This window comes from Centruroides vittatus, unplaced genomic scaffold (genome assembly GCF_030686945.1).
Source record: "Centruroides vittatus isolate TY-2023 unplaced genomic scaffold, ASM3068694v2 contig_466, whole genome shotgun sequence".
In the NCBI taxonomy this organism is placed as follows: domain Eukaryota; kingdom Metazoa; phylum Arthropoda; class Arachnida; order Scorpiones; family Buthidae; genus Centruroides; species Centruroides vittatus.
This window is the reverse complement of record NW_027122260.1, coordinates 254469-275217: the sequence shown is the minus strand read 5'-3', so window position 1 is coordinate 275217 and position 20749 is coordinate 254469. Positions and strand designations below refer to the sequence as shown.

The 20749-nt window shown below is 29.3% G+C and overlaps 1 protein-coding gene across 2 annotated transcripts in view; it reads right to left on the bottom strand.

The window, feature by feature from the left end:
- Nucleotides 1–3583: 3583 nt before the first annotated feature.
- The window catches only part of LOC136977667 (uncharacterized), an 86033-nt gene continuing 68867 nt past the window's right edge, over nucleotides 3584–20749 (bottom strand). Inside the window, exons 10-14 of one of the 2 annotated variants that reach the window (XM_067273201.1) lie at nucleotides 17108–17212; nucleotides 15473–15542; nucleotides 12515–12714; nucleotides 11394–11446; nucleotides 3584–5035 (exon numbers count right to left, since the gene is read on the bottom strand). The gene's annotated coding sequence lies outside the window, so the exon portion shown is untranslated. The remainder of the gene's footprint in view (nucleotides 5036–11393; nucleotides 11447–12514; nucleotides 12715–15472; nucleotides 15543–17107; nucleotides 17213–20749) is intronic. The other variant, XM_067273200.1, reaches the window with a different exon arrangement.

Sequence of the window (20749 nt, the reverse complement as noted above, 5' to 3'; positions counted from 1 at the left end):
ATTGATTGTCGGATGCATCGCAAATTGACCGGCCAAAGCCCGAAGTGTTCTCGTACATTTTGGACTTTGGCCACGTGACTTGCCCAAAGCTAGAAGTGGCTAGTCATTTCGTGAATTGGCTAGATTTCGGATATTGGCTGTAACATATATACTAAGTGGGCAAAAAACTGAAGAAGTCTGATATAAAGTGACTTTTTTGTTAATTTACAGTCCTTTTATTAAATGTTGCTTTTCTGCTTAGAATTGTGTAAAATTAAAAATGATGACAATGTAGAAAAATTGCAGCAAATTTAATTTGTTATTTGTGAGAACAAGCAAAGAACTGTGAATGAATTTGAGGATTGGAAGTAAATTGCAAATTCAGTTAAATCTAGAACTGGTGCATGATAAATACTGTTTTAACTGAAAAAAAACCCTGTTTTAACTGTTAACCCTTATCCAAATAAGCTATTTTTATAACACAAACAGACAAGGTGAGTCCAATGCACTCAGTGTTAATTCTTTGGAGTGATGAACATTTTTCATTTATGTTATTGTAATTTTGAACTACATTATTAGTACAAAACATGTTTTTAATTAATTCTTTGAATTATATTATGCCAACACATTTTATTTGAACTTATTTTTACACGTAAAGCATATAAGTCTCGACTCAATGACTGCATACAGTATCATTGCATACATCAAAATGTTTTTGAATTCAAGACATGTTCATAGCATGAAGCATCGTTTTTTCTTTAGTGGTTTTTCTCCACTAGAACAGCATATTGGAACTAACTTGTCTTTCTTATTGGCACTTTGATCTTGTATTTTATCATCAATTCTAATGGATCACAAAAGACTCTTGAATGATCAGTGTTCCATAATAGTTCTGAAAATAGGAGTACCATAAAGAGAACATGAAAGTTCATAACTTGTGTTGTTGAGTTTCAGACATCTTGCAGTAAGAAGTCCAAAAATAGTTGGGTTTGTATTATGTCAGATAGTTTTCATTGGTGTCTCAGATAAATGGTTACTGTATACACATGTAGTTTTCTTGTTTGTAAACTGAACAATTTGTAGAAGTATATCAGAAGTTACAAGTAAGTGAAAACTGTCAAGTATTTGGCATCATTTTCCCAGGTTGAAGAACAACTAGCCGGTATGTGTAAAGCACTTTTTATAATATTATGTAACAGATTTCTTTTGACTAGTTGGAATGGAAGACTATGTGGGCTTACCCTTGTACCGAAATATTAATCTTCTTTTTCAAAATCAAAAGCAGTTATATCATCTGGAATGTCTGATAATTTTGATTCGTGTCAGACTCCTCGTAATTTCAATACAGTCAGTTCGTAAACACTGAGGTTATGTATAATTTCCTAAAGTTCTTACACAAAACACTATGTCAAGACATTTTAACAATTGAGGTGGATGTTTCTGAAACAAAATATGTTTCAAGTTACTTGCAAATACTTATGTAATTTTGTAGCAAGTAACTTCAAACAACAACAATCGGAGTCTGCACAATGCTCCACAAGAAAAACATACATCTGATACAGTGAGTCTATTGGACTCACATTATCCATTCGAAGATAAATTTATTTTAATTTAGGTCAATTTACACAAAATGCATTATTAGACTAGAATAAAGTTTTGTAAACAAAAATTGACAAATACATAAAGCAGCAACTACTAATCTTAAATCACAAATTAGATTTACCCCTCATCTGGATAAGGCAAGTCTGTTGCACTCACTTCAACATATTAATCTTTATATTTCTTTTTTGATTTAACTTGCCTCTATCGGCTACTTCTTGAATTACAGAACACTCACACAACCAAAAATCCAGTTTGTGAAACACGGATGGAGGATATATTTCTGAACTAAGTTCTTGAAGATGATGATAAAAGCAATTGAAAACATTTGTTTTTCTCCATCGTGTTTCACAAGCTAGATTTTTGGTCATGTAAGTGTTTTGAATATTACCCAATATTTAGTGCATTTATTTCTTGAATTACAGGTTTGTGTGCTATTTGAATTCTTTGTAAAAGATAAAAACATAATAAAAATCAAACCGGTCTAAATTCTTAAAAGTTAAAAATAAACAATTTAATTGTTTACAATAAAAGTAAACAAATAAACAGACTAACACCAAAAATCCAGCAGTTACATACAAATAAATGTTTTCAACTATCATTTCAATGGTCAAATGGTTATCAGGTTTTAACTTATATAAAGAAATATTTCCATTTGAATTTAATAGTAAAGTGATTATACTGCTGGATTTTTAGTTTTAGCATGCTTGCTTGAACTTTACTTTTATGTAAACAAACAGCTTAAACAATTAGTATTCAAAAAGGGTAGAAATTGTTTACCAATAGTTTATTATTTTGTGATATTATAATTCCCAGATAACTTATATTCGGTATCTGTATTCGTTAATGCATTTGCTTATTTTATAACCGATTCTAATAATGTTTTTTGTCCCAAATTAGTATTTTTCCTTTCACCATTAGAATACATTTTCTACTAAAATTTGAAATTGAAAATCTGCACAGACACATGAAGATATAATTCTCCAATTTGTTTAAATGCAACATTGTCAAATTAAAATGAAAAGCTATTATTTAATTGGTGTCAGACTGAGTTGGTGAATATAAAGAGTAAAGAGTTACATAGACTCTCAATTTAAAATGTTGTTGATGAATACCATTAGCTTCTGTAGGGCACTAATAGTGCTCTAATAACTAAATTTATCAACAGTTACAAAAAAAACCATCTCATCACCTTCTTCTTTAGCCATTTGAGTAACAAAAACACCTTCTCTTATGTATTTGAAAACTTAGTTTGATGAATCCTAGTTTCTTTTTCATTACATTGATGGGAAATCAAATTTAGACAATAAGGAACAAATTCATTGACCACCTTCTGTGGTGGTAATGACAAGCCATGTTCATTGGCATGCATTACATCCCTCAATACCAGTAGCACACTGTTGAAGCATATTTTGATGTTTTCTAACCATTCTTGCAGAACAGATATATTGCAGCCATAAAGGCATACTATAGGAAGGAAATACCCTTTTCCTTTGGGAAATCCCTGTACAAAAAATATACAATGTTGACAAAACGAATAACAAAATATAACGAAATTCTGCTTACTTTAATAGTCCATCCAGAATCCAGTTCTCGGCCAATTAAATATTACGGAACAAGAGGAACAAGAAATTTGCATTTTGCTGACTCTAAGGCAAATGACACCGGAATTTGGGTATGTATTACCAGGAATTAAGATTCGAATGTTTCAAGCACATTGTCAAATTTGCATCCAGACAAGATCAGGTCAACTGCAGCTGAAAAGGAATCTACAGCTAGTGAATACCTAACAAAGTGACTTGAACTGGATAAATACATATTCATAAATATTACTAAGTAAAATTTGACAAATGATCTAATTATTGCTAGATTGCATATCCTTACCAACATTACTTAATTGAAAAACTATTTCCAAAACAATATTCAATTTTATCATTTTTTAGTGTTGATTTTTGCTAGAATATATTTTTTTAATATTGACTTTTAATAACAAAATAATCAAATCTACCAATAGAAACAAAGTATGTTTATTTCATTATTTGAATATTTATACATATCAAGTAACAATTATAGTTTTGCTTTCATGGTTTTTACAATAAAATTTAAAACATTAATATAAATTTAAAAGGAACAAAAAACTTTTGACAATTTGTGTTGAAATTAATTTTCACATAAAGTTAAAATGTGATTTTTTACACAGCGACAAAATACCAATATTATTTAATGTGCTTGATAAACACTAAGACATCATTAGAAGTAATAGGCTATCAAAATTATTTTTTAAAATAGTTTTATAAAACTAAAAAATTCATAAAAAGTATAATAAAAATCACTTCAAATAAACTCTTTGGACAATTATAATTTACATATTTCTGATCCAGTAGCAAATTATATCTTTTTTTGTATGTCGATGGTCAAGTGTAATTTTTGAGGTGCTCGGACTTGAAACCGTCGGGGTGTCTCCGGTCCAGAACGCCCACTTTTAAAACGGGCGGTCCGCACGTCGAGCGGATCGCTCGCAAATAATAACTTACGTAAAAAGTACATCACCTCTAAAATAAAAAGTACGTAATCCATCATTTCAAAATAGACGTGGCCAAACAAACTCTTAAGAAAAATATCGTCGTACGCTGGACAGTGAAAGACTACTATATATATATCACAGTAAACTTTAAATACATAATAGGTTTGTTTATAGAAACAGCTATAGTTACAAATTATACATTTATATACAGTACAATACATATATACAAAGTTAATTTATATTCCTGATCTGTAATAGATTAAGATAGAGATTCTGAAGCTATGATTGATGTTGGAAAAACAAATGGCACATCAGCTTTCTTTTAATATAAGGATATACTTTTTAGGCACAGTGTCAACATTTCACGCTTCAGTTCTTAAGAAAATCTACAAGTTGATTAGTGAGCAATTTACTCTTCTCCAACCAGTAGAGAGATATGTCAAAGTAAAATATTCCCTTCTTTTTACTTTACGAAATAGCTTTATTTTAGTCACTTTAAAATCTGTGACCGTTGTAAGATAAATCTTTTAGTTAATATTTACCGCTCAATAATTTTACAAAACAATATTTATACTATCGTTATTCACATTGTTTTTGTGTAACGTGTAACTGACGACGGCAAGCAATTTCTACGAGAGAGTCGCAAGAGGCATTCCGTTGTGGTGTAGAAATGCCTGGAGCTATATCACATGTACGTGCACAAACACGTAGGATGTATTTTCAAACAGTTACATTGCATTTCCTCACATTTGATTTGAGTTGCGTCGAAACGAACGTGCGCCATTTACGTGGTAACTTTAACTTGCAAAATAAACCATGCATTTTGCCCACGAAGGAGACAATGCTTTTTCGTAGCAGCAGTCTTGTATTGTTGTGGCTTCTCCCCTTCTGCCGCTTCATTACTGACTTCCTTTTAGTGTGATCGACAGCAGACTGTAAAAACATATAAAAATTCTGATAGTTAAAGGTTACAAAAATGCCATTTCTTAATGATTAGAAATAAATAAGTATTTAACAAAATATATCGCCAGCTAGCCAAAACTAATTCAATGCTAATGTACATTTATCTATATTTTCCTTATTTCTATTTTGTTAAAACTGAAACAAGTATAAACAGTTCCACAATATGTTTTGATCAAAATTTAATGCATAAAATTAGATTAAATTATTTGTATAAAAGCTGTAGAGATAGCAGTTATACAATGACATACACTTGTCAAGATAAAGATAGCACAAGGAAACTTAATGGTAATGTGCAATCACAAAAATCTGATTGTTTCTGCATCTTAACAGTAAAGAACAATAAAGAAAAATTTATGGTATCAAAGCATTTTAATGTAATATGGATTTAATAGTTATTTTTATAGCAATTTAAAGAGTTAAATTGTTGTTGTAATTTGAAGGTGGTAATATGCTATTTAACTCCTGGAATTCATCATGTTAATCCATATACTGTAGTACAGTATCAAACAAATTCTAATTTTAAATAATCATCATTAACAAATACTTAGAAATAACAATGTTAGCAGATTTCAACATCAAAATCTGCCTTTTTTAAAACTTATTTTTATGTTATACATTTATGGCATGAAACTGTGATCTGTTCAAACAAAACGATTGGAAACTTGCACAATTTATTATTATTTTACAAATAAAATGAGCTATTTTTTATTTAAAGTGTTTAAAAAGTGACTTGCTTTGTGGCTAATGAAACAGACAGTAATGTGATAAAACACATTGCTCCATAAGACCAAGCAAACCTTCTGCATTAACCTGTTATATTTTGTAGGAATACATCATAAAAAACACCATATTGATTGTTTCAAAAGAAACAAAAGCAGTAGATTTTTGCATGTAAGTTAGGAGAATTCTGGATTATATTTTGAACAAGTCAATTCTATATTGCTACAAAGATCATTTTAACATTTAATTAAAAATATAAAATGAGGTACCATAATTGGACTATCTAGCAGCTTAATTTTTAAAAACTCATAATAATTGTATAGTGTATTAGGATTATAAACAAAACTTCAAAATTGCTCTTATTATATGAGCCTTTGATTTTGAGAAGGGCAAGTCCATCTGTGGAAAAAAAAATAGTTAATTTGTAATAAGAATTTGCTTTAACATAAAATTTGTTTTTAATCAATTCACAATAAATATCTTTTAATATCAGTATAAATTTGTTACTAGTAATTTATATCATCAACAATATTTATTGCAAGTTGATTTTGAAAGTGAGTTAAGTCCACTTTGCTATATATTTCCCATGATTATTACAAATTAATACAAAAATGTCCCAAACATAATGCATTTTTAGTACATGAAATGAAAAGTGAAGACTTCTATTCAACCAACTCTGAAGGAGGCAATTTTGAAAACAAAAAAATACTGACGAACAAACTGTCAATTGGTTGAATATTTTTTGGATAAGATTTTCAAGAAATGTGCTGTAGAAATTGTTCCATAAAACATCGATGGAAAAAGATTTGCAATTTAAAACTCTTGAATAACTCCACAAAACCTTCAAAAGCACCAGCCCAATAATATATTTAATACAAATACGTTGAGACAAATGTTTTCGATCCAATTAGGATCTGCTTCAGGTCATTAATGTTTGAAAGTTTTAGAATGCAGGACATTTGAATTTAAATATTTTAAAATCGTGGGAACAGTAAAGCCTTGTAACATGTATACAACAAAAATCACATCTAGGTGTTAACATTAATGTTAAAACTAAATAAAAATTAACACAAAAATTAATGAATATGTTTTTAAATCATGTGCAAATTAATTAATTTCCTATTTTTTAATGTTGCTGGGATCATTGAGAAAGGATTGCCAGGCATGCAAAATATTTGCTGCCGCCTCAAAATTGATGCATTCCCCTTTAGTTCGGCTTTAAAAATTTCCAGAGCCTCTAAAGTTTTGATTTGATCCGTGCAAACAAAAAGTCTAAAGAGACAGAAGCTGAACTACAGCAAACCAATGTCTGTTTCAGAAACGTATACTGCTAGAGAGGTGGTCTGTTTTTTGTGTTGTATATCATATTTATGTTCTAGGTGTTTTTGAGGGATCTCTTTGTTGAACCAATGTACACAAGATCCCTATGAAATCTGTCATCCCTGACAGGTATATTATACACCTCCGGTGCATTGTAGGTGTTAATGGCATCCTTGCCATTTCGTAATAACTTATATACTGACAGGTTACGCATGTGTGTTATTGAACAATCTCTATGAGTAGCAATATCTTGGTATAAAGCCTTTAATCCCCGGTTGTAATCAATTAGTATATGCTTGCCAGTACGGTTAAGATTGGAAGTGGTGTGTTCATCCATTCTTTTGTTCATTCTGTTCCCTTACAAAAAGAGTTTTCACACACATGCTTGTGCAGTGTGTGAAAACTCTTTTTGTAAGGGCTCTGAACACTGCTATTTTGTAACTATAAGGATCATTCAAATAATGGCTGGTACCCTGGTTTATAGTAAATGTCTGTTTCAATCTGGCCATTTCTAAGGTAGATATTCAGGTCTAGGAAGTGGGCATGATTGTTGCTGCATTGTTCTATGCTAAGTATAAGACCGTACAGGTTATTCATGCATTGTATGAAGTTATTGATATCTGGTTCAGCTCTCCAAATGATCAAGATATCATCTATATATATCTTATATGTAGGATTATCTCTGGGAGAAATGATGGTAGTACATTCTGTTCTAAGTTGCATATCACCAATTCACATAGTTCCCCTGATAGGGGGCTGCCCGTAGGCAATCCACATTTCTGTAAGTAAATTTTATTATCATACTGAAAACAGTGTAGCATAGCATGTGTGCTAATTCTAAAATTTGTTGGTGGTGTTGTACAGGGTTTTTAACTACCTGGAATAACCAATCCTGTAAGGTACAGAAGCAAGACTCTAATTTAATAGATGGATATAGTGATACAAAATCTAAAATGGTGATGTGTCCATTAAAATTCTTGATTTATCACCAAAACGGAATAGGCCAAATAGTTTCAGGAAAATAGTATCATCATCTTTAAATACAAAAACTAGGCCTATTACTAAAGAAAAATATAAAGATATGGTTTTATCACTATGTACCACCCATTCATCATGGATACTTTAAAAATCTGCATGCAACTTTTTCCTATAAAATTAAGAAAAAAATATTCAGTAATAAGTGGATAACATAAGTTTATTTTTTGTTTTTATTGTAGCTTTTTGAAAGAAGTATGAAATGTTGAAATAAAATAAAATTGAATATTTTATTTATTTACTTATTTTTGTCATTATAATTATATTCCATTCAAAGAAAATCAATGTTTTCAACAAATCATTGTTTTTGAAAGTGAGGCAAGTCCATTGGCACATACCAAAACCATGATTTTTTTTCTCCTAACACAGATAGCCATTATCACACATTAAATTTACATGAAATGAGACCACAAAAAATATAAAATAAGTTATTTCTGCTTACGAATATTTTTAAACCCATTCAAATGCAAACCATTAAATATCTAGCAATAACATGAAATGGACTTAACCAATTTTCAAAATCAACAGCTCATATATTTGTATTTTCTACATGAAACACCATCCTTCTTGTCTACTTCATTGTGTTTACAGTATATAGATGAACATGATCATTAGAAGTATTATTTATATGTCCATTCATAAACATTTAAAATAGTAGAGAAAAGGGCTGAAGTTGGGAAAAATGGTGATGCATGACTTATTACCAGAACAATATGTTCATTTCATTGTACTCTCATTATGTCCAAGCTCCATTTTTGAATCAAATCATTACTGGAGATGAAAAATGGATACAATATAAACATATATAAGCATTGTCATCAGTGGATCAGTCCCAGAGTTAAAGTGGTAGTATCTCAGCCAAAACCTAATCTTTATCCAATGAAGATGCTGCTCAGTGTTTGCTGGGATATCCAAGGTATGATACATTTTGAGCTGCTGGGACAGAATGAAACCATCACATCTGAAGTTTACTGTCAGCAATTGAACCATTTGATGAAAGCCCTGTGAGAATTTTTCCAACAGGATGTCAAAAAATTTTCTGAAAAGTGGCTTGAGGTTATATCTAATAAGGGACAATATATTAATTGGAAAAAAACTTTTTGTAAAAAAACATTCCATAAAATTTCCAATTTTTTCAGAAAATAATAATATCAGATTGTAGCATAAATTAACTAAAAATAATTGGAAGTGTTTGTATTTATAAGTTGAAATTTAAGAATTTTTACATTCTTGCAGTATATTTAAAGTATGCACACATATCTAAATAAATACAGTATTTGGTTAATCATCATCATAATATGTAAATAAAGTGAAAGAAAAGCACGTGACAATCATATCAATATTAGGATTTTGAAATAGAACTGTATTTTCAGTTTATATTATGTTTTTTTCCTTATTCCACCAGTTTATACAATATTAGGCATCTTACATATTTTCATAAATTTGGAAAAATTATAAAATTCCCTATGGGTGAACCCTAGAAATGGAAATTTTGTAATTTTCCAAATTTATAATTATTGTCCTAGCAGAAAATTTTATTTTAAATGTATAATTTTTATAAGTGTTTTTTGCCACAACCAGAGGATACTTTGTAATGTTTTGCATACTGAGGTGAGGAAGTAGCCTCCAGATAAAAAAGGTCAACACTGCTGAAAGATTTGTTATTTCCTGTTGGGCTATGAAGGGTCAAAGGAAGAAGGTCACTTACAAAATTTAATATGGACAAACTCTATAATTATTGTCCCAGCAGTAAATTTTATTAAATTTTATTTTAAATTACATATTTTCATAAAATTATGAAACAACAAATCATGATGTAAATATTCAGTAAATAACTCTTTGAAAAAAATTTCAATAAAAGTTAAGAGTATTGAAATTATTAAAATTGTATCTGTAATACTGATATTGTTGTGGAAAATTTTGCATACACTTCAGGGTTAATTAACTCTATTTGTAAACCTGAAGAGGTGCTGTCTATATATATGGTGTGATATTAATAATAATCAAGTTTTATCAATGGAATATTTCAGATCTAGAAATTATTTGCCCATTTCTATTCAAAATATATGTGATGACAAGTTACATACATTCTTAAAAAGTTTTTAGAGTGATTATGTTAAAGTGAAGGAAACACTTGAGAATAATAAGGTCACACTTCCAGTGACAAAGAGCAAAAAACACTAATTAAATTTTTCATTTTTGTTTCCTGCTGGAAAAAATAGACAATTCTTAACACCTGACTTGCTTAGGTTTTATTAATACAGATATGGGTAGATTTTTTTTTATACAAGTTAAAGCAGACCTTTAGGGTGATAAGGAAAAAAAATACAAGCTAATCATTTTGAAATTACAATCTCTTTCCAACAAACCAACTGTTTGTCACTTTATGTTAAAGATTTTAAAAAATCTTCAAATATAACTGAACAAATTTTTGTTTTAATCAATATTAATTGCATGATTTGTTTCAATTAGTGAAACATACATCTATCACTTCAAATAATTTGAAATATATTTTAAGATTTAGTTATTAAAGAATCATCATCATCCAAACTTACTGTTTTGTGATATCATTAGATAAATTAATGTCTAGTGTAAAGATCCACTATCTAACAATAAAAAAAAAAAAAAAAAAAAAAAAAAAGGAAATTTCTATAAAATGTGTTGCAATTATTTATTTGAAAAAAATGACTATAATATAAGATTCTTCACGTTGCAAACTATTCCAAGTACTGTACAATAGCAAACAAATGAAAAGATGTATCATAACTATAATCTTTACTTTAATGATTTATAAATCATTCCAATTTGTTTTAAAATAATTTATAGGTTAAAATGTTTGAAATATCCAAAACAAGATAAACTTTATATATATCATAAAATTTCATTTCAAATAATATCACATATGATAAAAATGTAGATATGTGACATTTATCAAATAATTGTATCAGAAACCTACTAAAAATAATCTTCATAATACTGTTGACATAATATTTTTTCACTGAAACAACATATTTTACTCAAAAAATTTTGCAAATACTTATATCTATAATTATATAAGAAAAAGAGATGCAAAATTTATTCCAAAAGAGAAAAATCTATTTTAATTACTGATAATCAGATGCCTGAATTTGTCTTTAGATACAAAATATCAATCTTTAAATATAAATTTACAAATATTCTTTCATAAAACAGAAACATATGTTTGTATATACATATATACTTAAATAACTTTTTAATATAATCAAGCACTCACCTAAAGACTTCTTTCTCAATTTTTATTCAATTATACATTTTTATCTTGAAATTCTACAAAAAATAAAAATTATTATTCTATAAATGTAATTAATGTGAAAAACTGTTTTACACTATATTAAAATACTAATAAATTTATCACTTTATTTCCACTTTTAAAATAGATCTAACCAATTTCAATTTTAACAACAATTTTTTAATTAAACTAGAAAGCTCTAGAAAATAATTTATCCATCTTTGAACTATTTTGTTGGAAAAGAAAATATAAAAGATCACTAAGATTTATTCATTCAGTATACATCACTATTTATAGTGATGTATACTGAGAAAAATTACAAATATCTTGAAACTGGTTCATTTCAAAATGTGTTTAAATAATGCTTTATTAAGTTTTTGAGAGGGAATTTATTGTAATTATGCTACAACTAAAGCAGTTAGTTAACTGTTTTAACTCTTTAACAGTGCAAAAGTCAATTTAATTCATATTTGTCGGTCGGTTGTTTTTGCACATGTGAAAACCTAACAATCAGGGACTGATCAGGTTATACCTGTGTGTGGGTGCGAGATTCGGGGATGTCTTTTGTTCGGGTCAGTTAGACAAGCAGGATGTGATTGGAGTCCAGTCCAGTCCAACCGTTATAACCAACCAATTTGAAATTCTTTGTTAGATATTAAACAAGAATTTCGCAATTAGAGATCTTACACTCTAAGGTCCTAATGGTGGCAATGAGAATTAAAGATACAGAGATGGACCCGGAATCAGTGAAATCACTCCTAAACACATTAGTTGCAGAACAACAGGAAGCTGCATGATGTCAAGAGGAGGCTTTATAGCCTCCTCTTGACATCATGAAAAATTTGTTATTAAAAGAGTTTTAAGAGTTAAAAATAAAATAAGAGTTTTATTATAAAGTTATGTTGCATTTTATTGTTATTGTTATTTATATTTATAACAAATTACATATGGAGATTTAACCATAAAAATAAGATATAAAATTTATACTACATATTATATACAGCAATAGAATTACAACAGTTAGTCTGTCATTTAGTAAAGTTTTAAACTGGACATGGCTAGTTTTGGAATTACTAATAATATAGAAATAATAGAGAGTGACTTACTAGCTATCAGATTCTGTTATATTTCCAATCTTCAAGTATTGGCAACAATACTCAAAGAGATTGAAAGACATTTTGTTTGTCACTTGTCCAACAGCATTCTTTTTTATTTTTATTTTATTTTGGTGCTGTCTTGACATGGCTGAGAGAGTGACTTATTGTTGTCCACATAATTTATCTTTTTCTCAACCTGTGCTGTGTCCCTATTGAAATAAGCTAAGAATCAATTTCTTGTATGTTTATTTTTTGTATTGTATAATACAGTTATCTTTTGTTAAATAAAAAAAATATCTTTACAACTCATGATAAAATTTTGTTTAAATATTACATTCAATCACTTAGTATGTATATTTAACAAATTGCCAAGACATTTTTAAGCTGAAATTTGTCAAAAATCTGGGATATAATTAGCTAATTAAATAATACTCAAATGCTTCTTGTTCTCTTTTAAAATCATTGGAAGTGAGCACAAAATTGCTGTAGAAAACTTCTTATACAGGAACATCAGTTATATATTAGCTTAGCCTAGCTGCATTGTCGTAGCTCCTACTTTAAACAACGATAATATTTTTTTTTAAAATAGAAGAACTGATCAAAAGAAAAACAAACAATGTTAAACAATAATTCAGTTTATATTTTTGTTTAAAGTTGTCAACCAGTGTATTATTACACAGGTGAGACTAGAAGAACATTAAAAACTAGAATCAAAGAGCATTTGTGTATAGTCAAGTATAATTATTCCAACTCAGCAGTCTCACCACACACTGCAACATTTTTTCATTTAAATATGAAAATGGATACATCATCATATGAATTATGAATAAAATAATACTTTCTATGAAATATTCGTATTTAAGAAGATCTTAAATGACATTTATCTTGGAATAAGTGAAAACAAGTTAGAGAAATTTACTTAAACAACAAAATATGAAATGTGAGGATAAAAAATTATACACTTAATTCCCCATAAAATGAACACTGATAAAGTGAATTCTTGTGTTAAAGTGAATTTTGTCATTTTCCTGTAAAAATGCCATTGTCACAATATTAGTTTTCATGTGATAAAGTGAACAAAAATTTTACCAGAATTCATTAAATAGAACTAAATTAACTTCATGACCCTCAAGAAATAACTCTACTTCCAGTTATGGTTGCTTTTTACAGTTTTTGATATGAACAATAAAAATTAATATTGCAATAAATGTTCTATTTTGAGTAGAATAGACTTTTTCCTCATAGTAAACAAAGACAGGTTGACCTCCAACTGTAAAGCAATTCAAACATCTGGTTTTAGCAGATCATTCTACTGTACTCAGAAAATAGAGGTTAAAGTTTAAGAACACCCACCCCTTTAAACAGATGTGGTCCCATGCAAACATGTGCAAGTTTGCATATTGTGGAGTGATATGGGGTGATGCCAGGTTTAGCTAGTGTGACAAATTTTTTTTTTAAAAAAAGAAAGACAACTCTTTTCACATCAAAAGTATTTTCTATTTTATAAAATAATCTTCAACAAAAAAAAAATTACAAATTTCTTTTAGCTTTGTTTTGTATAAACACTGATTTACTACTCCACACTTAAAAAGTGACTACTGTCTCCTCCTCATTTTTGTTATTTGAAAAATCATTTAGAATTTGTTCTTGTTAATAAACTTAACTTTGTTTAGAAAATTAATTTAAAATACTAATTTTCTTTTTTTTTTTTAATTTTAAAATAGTTTAAAATTTGTTCATCTTCTTAACTCCCTAAATTATACGACCTTGGCCTTGACCCTGAAACTCTTTAATATGAACTTTTGATAAAGTAAACTAACTACTATTTCCCTAGTGATTCATATTAACTAGGGTTTCTCAAATGGGATCTCGGCTGTTATTTTAACCCAGGAAATCATGCAAATTAAAAGTTCACATTTTTCTTTTTTTTGTGTTAAGTTTGAGGAAATTTTGCAAATAGAAAGTATAATTAACTCATAAACTGTCAGAATACATTTGTATTTATTAATTTTAAGCCTGCTTATTAGCTTTTTTAAGTTTTGCTTATGACAGATTGCCAATAATCAATATGTAGCCTATTTGTGACAGGACTCTGAAAATTCTTTACATGTCAGAACCTGTAATATCTTGAATAATTGTCCTAATGCTGTCTTAATTTTTAACCATGCCCAGTAGCTTTGATAACTGTGTAATGCCAGGTTGTGCAAATTGGGCAAGGATACAAACAAGTATGAAATATGCAAGTATGAAGTCTTTCTTCATAAACCTGATTATTAAAGCCAAATGAACTGCCAAATTATTGGGCTATAAGCTTGATGCCGCTATTAAAGCGGTTGAGGTAGACAAATCAAGAATACTAGATGGTAAAAGATATACTGTAATGCATCTTGAAAACAAACTAGAAATCTTCCAGGCTACAGGTGAAAAACACATAACACCCATCTTCTCTTAAATGCATTAAAGATGATTCCACCCACATCCATTGAATTGGAAAGGGCATTTTCAGTAGCGGGACTTTTCATTATTAAAATAATAACCAGATTGAGTGATCAAAGTATTGACCATCTTTGGTTTTCAAAATCTTACAAAAATTTACAATAATATTTTGTATTATGTTTTATTTAAAACACAAAAATTACCTTCTAACTTAGAAGTTTCATCTACGTTCATTTTTTTCTTTAAATTTTCCACTCAATTCAAAGGGAATTTACTTTTTTTTGTAAGCAGTTTCCAACAAAGTTTAATAAATTTTTGTATTTGTGAAAATTTCTATGTAATTCAAAAGTAATTTTAATATATATATTTTACACAGCTTTATTAATATTATGATTTTGGAGGATGCAGAACGTATTAAATTACTTTTAAAAATGAAAAATAATTATATCATTCAATTTCAAGATATTTTTTATATTTTAAAAATAATGAATTATATCCTGGGATTTTCAGAGGTCCCAGGAAACAGTTTACCTTTTTCCTGAAATCCCGAGACAAGCAAAACACCGGGAAATGAGAAACCCCCAATATTAACGCAAGTTGACTGTAATTGAAAAGAAAAACATAAAAGTGATGTTATAATAATAAATTTTCCTTTTTTCATAAAAAATGTAAATCTTTATTATTAAGAAAATTTTTGGTTCTCAGGCAGCAGAAGAATGCACATCTTATTTTCTTTAATTCAATTTTTGACAAATTTTTAGCCTGTTATTTTTAATTCAAAAATAAAATCCAAATTGTTTCATTAAATTTATTATATATTACTAAAATCCATACATCATTGTCACTCTGTATCTATCCTCTTCTGAATAAAAGTCTTTCCAAAAATTTTTCATTTTTCTTGCTGTGCTACCTTACTTTTTCATTTTATTCTTGAACATTCTCTAATTTTATCTCACCATCTCTTATCTTCCTTCCCCCTCTACTTTCCAATCCAGTGTAATTGTCATGTATTTTTCTAATATGTCCTACTCATTTTCACTTAAATGGTTTGATCTGGACTATCACATATTTTACATTTGATTTCTTATCCAAGCATTCTTCTTTGTGGTTTTATCAATTTCCATTAAGTGTTTTTGTTCCATATTTCTGCTGCATGTTAAAAACAACACTGGTTGAATGCCTTTCTTTTGAGATTAAAATCATATCTTTTTTAAAGATATGTGGTAATTTTCTTGAATGTGATCCATGCCAGTTTAATTATATTAATTTCCAGTTCCATATCATTTTCCATGTTAATAAGCTGTCCAAGGTAACAATAAGACTCCACTTCTTTAATTAGTGTTTGTCTTATTATTGGGTGACTAGTGGATTACTTGTTTTTTCATTATTTTGTTTTATTGCTTATTACTTTTCAGACCATTTACAGTTTCATTGTTTGCAGCACATATATCTAATACCTGTTGCAGTATTTGAGAAAAGTACAATCCATACATCATATTTTATTTATCAAAAAATCAATGCCTGTGAACATTATGTATATATTATTCAATTTGTTCCTTCTAAAAATTACTTGCTTTTCAAATGATAACTTAAAGTGTTTCTGATATTAACTGATTTTCAGAAATACAAAACTAAATAAAGATATTAACAAATTTTACAGTTTCTAACCACCTCAATTAGTTTGACTTCTCTAAGCATATAAACATAAATACAATATACTTCTATTAACAAAGATTCTTATATTACAAACTTTGTTAATTATAAATAATGTAAAAGCATTTGAATAGTAGTAGTTTAATTAATACAAATAAAATCTCGCAGAATTAGGAAATCTTTAATACATAATTAAATATTTTCTTTGTGATTGATAAAATATATTTAATAATCACTTATATATATAATAATAAAACTAATAATAATAATGTCTTATCTAAAGAAATGATATACTCTCTTACATGAAAAATGTTCAAAGAATGTTAATATTCTGTAAAAAGTTGATCTTTGATTTATGCATTTGTTTTCTGAATGTATTTAAACTTAATGAAAATGTGAAACAAATTTCATAATTTAATATGATATTTTTATCTTCAGAGTAATAGTAATTGATTATATTTAAATTTCATAATTAAGTTTTAAAAGCAAGAATAAAAATAGTAAGAAGCTTACTTCTTTCTCTCCAGACGCATTATTTATTAGCATCCTAACAATTTGGTCACACTCCCAAAAGTGCTATTGCAAGCTGTTCAATTTCCAGATATTTCAAAATAAAGACTACAGAATAAAAATAAAGTACAAGTTATATAATTTGAAAACTTTATAATTAATCAGTTTCTTTTATAAGATATATTTCTATAAGGTGTATCAGTACAGCGATTACAAACTTTCAGGAGAGATAGAGTACACCTAGACAATGGGAAATCACATAGCAATGCATGGTCGGAAATGCTTTCCTGATGCTGTAGTGACGACACAAAACACAAGAAAAGACACAAACAGGGTGAGAAAACATGTTTATTATGTAAGGAACCAAGTCCGAGCGTTATTTTTATTTTACTTTTATTTTGCTTATTATTCTATTTTTGTTTGGGGGCTTATGTTTTGTTAGGACGAAGGTTTCCTCACCAATCACCTTAAGTATTTAAAAAGAGAAGAAATAAAACCCAACTCACCGACGAAAGAAAAGTGCCTTAGGACTCGCGCACATTTGCGCTTCCCGAGCGCCAAAAAGTATAAAGTCCGCACCGAGAAAGAGGGGGGAGACCCCACAAGCACGAGATAAACTCGCTAGACCTTAAGTAATAAAAACGTCCCGGAAAAATTGTAAAAACAAATAATGTAAAAGGTTAGTGAGTAATTGTCGGAAAATAGGCTGCCAGACAACGAAAAAAGTTCTTGTTAGCATTAAGTATGTAAATGAGGGGAGTGATCGCATTCAGAATTGTGACGTCACCTCACACTATAAATCACGAATCTCAAGTGAAGACGGAGAGGTGAATTCCGGATAGCAACGAGCTTGGTGAGCTTCGTAGCAGTAAGAGAGAGGTGTCCGATAAGATCGAATAGTTCCAAGGTGATTTTGAAGTGATTCGAATATTTGATCGACGATAGGAAGTCTTGAGAATTGATGAAATAGGTTCCGAGTATATTGAGGTGACGATTAGGATCTATAGTTTATAAGAATTATTGTTATAAGTTAAGGCTTGGTTTTGTCGGATTCCCAAGGGGAATAGAATTAAGTTAGAAATAGATTGAATTGAGTATTGTCGGGTTGATTTTGTTGAATTTCATTGAATAAATTTATTGTTTGATTTGTTACTAAATATTGTACATAGTTATTGCTAAACGACTAATTAAATCATTGATTTTTTTCTATTGACAAATCTTGTCATTATTTAATTCGGTGCACGCTTAAAGTCCAGGCCTGGCACGCTAACGCGAATCCGAGTAAAGTACCCGGTAGGTTAACGGTTATTTCTGGCCATGGTAGAGTCGATAATCGTTGTAAACTAAAATAGTACTTTACAATTATTCTTAGTACAGCAAAAATGCTGAAACGTCTTTGGCTGGAGATGTGAAGCCTGCATCACGGCCTGTGGTCGTAATTTCAAACACCTTTACATCTAGGTGTACTTTATCTCTCCTGAAAGTTTGTAACCACTGTACTGATACACCCTGTATAATAAAATCACATTATATATATTAATCACTTAACCCTTAATATGCACACTGGTTTCAGATGACCTTGTTCTGATATGTTGAGGATATCCCATTTTGTTCTTAGATATGTATTAGTTTAACTGTTTACAGAGAACACTTTCATTTTTCAAACTAAGTCAAAAGTGTCAACAGAAAAATTACTTTTTATTGTTTATCTTTCTTTTTATTAAATTTTTATTTTGATTATGATATTTAATACATTTTTATAACAATAAAAGTTACTATACAATTATAATAATAATAAAAGCTTTTTAATTGATTGTAATTTCTTATATACAGAGTGTACAATAGTTAGAAAAAAACTTGAAAGCTTTAAAGGAGTCAGGATATTTTATGCAGAAAGTGCTTTTCAAGGTTTTGTATTCTGTCTTCAAATCAACAACATTCAATGTTCTGACAATTCAAAGAGAACAATTGTTTGTACATAACTTTTTGAATTTAATGACCAACATACAAATGCTAACATTTATTTAACAAGTTAATAGATACCTTCAAAATACCAATATTTGAGGAATATATAAAAATTATAATAAACAGGAAAATAATATAACATTATCCATGCATAAACTAAATAACAAAAAAATAACTACAGTTATCACTAGAGAGAAAAATATCTTAAAGATATCTACATCATCCTGACATCCAGGCCAATAAAACAATACATGATCTTATTATACAGCTTTTGACTAAAATCTGGGCATTACAATATAAGAACCTCCCCTCCATGTTGTATTTCTGGATTCCAGAAAGGCAGATGCAGTGGCATAGCGTGGGTGTCAGCCGCCCGGGGCGGAGGAAAATTTCACCGCCCCCTTATGTAAGTATTATTATTATTTATTGTGAAGTTATGCCGCCTCCTTAAAGTGCTGCCCGGGGTGGGCCACCCCTGCCGCCCCCACTACGCTACACCACTGGGCAGATGTCTCCAAGACTATTTAGTTACCCTAAAACCCATAAAAAAAAAAATTGGCCAAATAAGACCTATAGTTAAAAAAATGCTTTCCTACAATAGGGTTAAAAAAGAGATTGACCCATATCATCAGAATATATTTAAAACGAAACCTATATGTTGTCAATGATCCAAATCTTGTAGTACAAAAATCAGGCAGTTGCACCCCTCTAAATTTAACTCCTGACTATTTTAGATTACAAAAGCCTTATCCATCCCTAAAGTTAGAAGCAACCTTCTCTCTCACAATGCATCTATTGTACAGCTCCTGATATGATTGCCACAAAATCATATCAAAATATGTTTATAATGTGGCATGCTCTTCCTATTTTAAGTTCAATGACAAGTTTTACAAGCTTTCAGCAAATATGTCACAGTTATTTTCCTACATTAGAGAATATACTCGTCATTTGGAATGATTCAGAAGTGTATAAGAACTTCATCCAAAAAATTAACAACAACACTGGCCTGACTTTAGAGATAGACCTAGTAAAAGAACATACAGTGCATTTATTTGGTATAAACATAACTATATAGGAAAAAATCAAACAGCAGAGTACTATAAATCATTGTCTATACCAGGGATGAGCAATACGCGGCCCGCAGGCCACTTGCGGCCTGTTAAACATGTTTATGCGGCCTGCCAAGCATTTCTAAAATTGAGTTTATTTTATCGACTTTCTCCCATCAGTATATTGTTATAAAATTAATTATAATAAAATGGTAGTACATACTAAACCGAAACAATTTTTTGTGACGAGTTACTCACTTGTCGGCGACTTGTTAAAACATACAATACGAACGCGCCGTCTGTGCTTGTTTGTGTTTGCTTCTGTCACACAATCAGTCAGACTGGTAAGCTGTTAACTAGCAATTTTAGCAATTCTTGTGTTTCTTGAAAGGCGTGAGTGCAATATTATTGTCAAAAAGGTAATATTAGAGTTTTTTTTATTGAAAATTAAGTTTTCTTACAAATTTTTTAACCTTCAAATTTTTAATCCATAATAGCATGTCTGAAAAGCAAACAAAAAAAACGGAAGGTTGCGGATGAGCACAGGCATTTCCAAGAAAAGCGGAAATTTGATTATTTTTTCACTTTCGTCAAAGATAAAGCTGTATGCTTAATATGCTCAGAGACTGTG